The following is a 2,976-nucleotide window of genomic DNA, read 5'->3' as shown; positions in this document are numbered from 1 at the left end:
ATATCTAACATTCTGAGTCTCTGCACAGTTTTATTTTTCCCTGGAGTGCTAAAGAAAGTGCAAAACTGAACCCAGCATCATTTTCTCTAAACCTGCTCTTCTTCCTGCATTTTTTTTTTCTCAGTTTTTCTCAGCACCACCATCAGGCATTCATTCACTCGGCAGATACTTATTGAGTACATAGTAGGTGCCAGGCACTGCAGCAGGTATTGTGATGCAGCAGTGAACAAAAGAGACAAAATCCCTGCCATAAAGAATCTCACATATTGTAGTGGAGACAGATAGCTAATAATGAAATTATATAAGCACTAGAGAAAGATGAAAGAGAAGGGATAGTGGATGCTGGTAAGGATGATTTGTAGTTTTAGTGGAGTGGTCAGGAAAGGTCTTACCGAGGAAGACCTTTGTACACACATGAAAATTGTCCCTTGTTATGCACGAAATATTTGTGTCTTCTCCAAACTGATATGTTGAAATCCTAACCCCCAATATAATGGTGTTTGAAGGTAGGGCCTTTGATAAGCAATTAGCGTTAGATGTGGTCATGACAGTGGGAACCTCGTAATGGGATTAGTACCCTTTAAAAAGAGAAGGAGGCAGGAGATCTCTCTGTCTGCCCTCCACTATGTGAAGATACAATGAGAAGATGGCCACAAAACAATCTGCAAACCAGGAAGCAGGCCTTCACAGGAGACCAAATCTGCTGGAGCCTTGACCTTGGACTTCCTGGCCTCCAGAATTGTGAGACATAAATTATTGTTTAAGCCATTCTGTCTTTGGAAATTTGTTATAGTAGCTGAACTAAGACAACTCTGATCCACCTCTCTTTGACACCTCCCACTCAACCATTTGGTGTGCCCTCTAATTACATAGTGTAATATTTCTCAATTTTATTTCCTCCCTAACTACTAATACCCAGGTTCAGACCTTAACATCTCCTGTCTGGGTTACTGTAACAGTACCCTATGGAAGTCTTCTTTGGAAGAAGATTTCTTTCTTCCAAAGAAATCTGCCTTTCTATGGCTCATTCTCTCCTGTCATCTTCTTGTCTTCTTAAATCAATTTTCTACAAGGCCATGTCAGAGAGTTATCTGAAAGGCATACCTGACCATGTCATTCTCCTATTTAAGACTCAGCAATGGTTTCCTTCTGCCAACAAGGTAAAGGCCGGATGCCTTAACAAGGCATTTCATCCTCGTGTGGTCTGGCACTTGATGACTGCCCCAACCCCATCTCTCACCCAACTGGCCTTGACGTCAGTGTTCCAAAGTAGAATTTCTCCCTCCATATGCAACACCATCCAGAATGCTCATATCTCCCTGTTCATGCCTGCGTCAGTCCTGTTTTTGGGTCATCTTAGTAATCACTTCCACTGGATAATTTTCAAATTCTGTATTCTGCACCCACCCCAGATAGGCTAGGTGCCCTTGTCTGCGGTTCTGTGAAACTATGCTATGTACACACATTCTTTAATCACATTGTTTTCCACATTGTTCTGAAATGATCCAGGAAGGCCCCATTCTCTCAATGGACTATGAATTTTCTAAGTAGAGAAGCACATCTTATTCCTTTTTGCATCTTGACTGCAACCAAGTAATCAATGACTTCATTTGTGTTCTGATCCTCCCATTCTCTTCTCCTCACTGATCTCAGTAGGCTAACCAGGACAATTTATAATTTGCAGCTGAAAGACAGAGATGGGAAACAGTCCCATTTCAAAGCTGATTTCAATTCAGGTTAAATGTCAGAGAGTCACAGATTCTTAGACTTGGGATAACAATTACAGGTAATCCAATGCAACAACCCACCAGACACTTGGAGGTCCTTCAACATTTCTACAAGCTGTAGGGCTATGGAATTCTTCAAGTATGCTGTAATACTGATAGAATAAGGAGAATCTTCAGTTTACTAGAGGCTTTCTCTTTTCTGCTTTTCTCTGGTTCAGGATGTCATGTGTGAAAATGATGAAGCAGGAAATTATTTGTATTAGAACACATATGTGTTTCCATACAGATGCACACACAAACACACTGTGTAAGTTTAAATCTGTAAGTTGCTTAAGATGATAAACAGCAAACTATTACCTAAGATGTTAAGCATAAGTTGGAGACTGAGACAGTAACCAGAGAGAAAATTATCTGTAACTTGAAGTTAAAGCCATCTGTCAAAGCAAAGGGCTATGAGTAAAAAGCAAATGGATTGGTAGACTCCACAGGTGGATGGCCGGAGACAAGACCCCACCCTGGCAAGAACCTACCAGCTGGAACCAGCAGTCTGGACACCAGTCTAGCTCTATAGCCAGAAGAGGGGACTGTGAGCCTAACATAAGCCATGCCCCATCAGAGTAGCCTCAAGTGCCATGTTAGTCTTAGAGTTTTCTGAGCAACACCTTACTTACTTGCTGCTCATATCCCAATTGAAATCAACACATTTAAACTGCTTAAGCTTGCATTTCACCTTTGGAGAATCCCCATCCTCTGAGTGCCTCCCTGTCTTCTCTTTTGCTTGCTGTTCTTGTGGAAAATAGAGGTATATCTGTGGGTGAAAATAATAACAAACTCCTGAAGCATCAGTATTCTTTAAATTTTGCCTTTGCCTCTTGTACTTGGTCTCTAAGTAGTGTGGGGTCAAAATTGTTTTTTACATAGTAAAGTATGAAGAAGGAAACTGGCCAGGGATGGTGGCTCACACCTGTAATCCCAGAACTTTGGGAGGCTGAGGCGGGCAGATCGCCTGAGGTCAAGAGTTCAAGAATACCCTGGCCAACATGCTAAAACCCCATATCTACTAAAAATACAAAAAAATTAGCCAGGCGTGGCAGCAGGCTCCTGTAATCCCAGCTACTCGAGAGGCTGAGGCAGGAGACTCACTTGAATCCAGGAGGTGGAGGTTGCAGTGAGCCGAGATTATGCCATTGCATTCCAGCCTGGGCAACAAGAGTGAAACTCTGTCTCAAAAAAAAAAAAAAGAAATGGG

Source organism: Pongo abelii, chromosome 11 (genome assembly GCF_028885655.2).
Source record: "Pongo abelii isolate AG06213 chromosome 11, NHGRI_mPonAbe1-v2.0_pri, whole genome shotgun sequence".
NCBI lineage: Eukaryota > Metazoa > Chordata > Mammalia > Primates > Hominidae > Pongo > Pongo abelii.
This window is presented reverse-complemented; position numbering follows the sequence as displayed.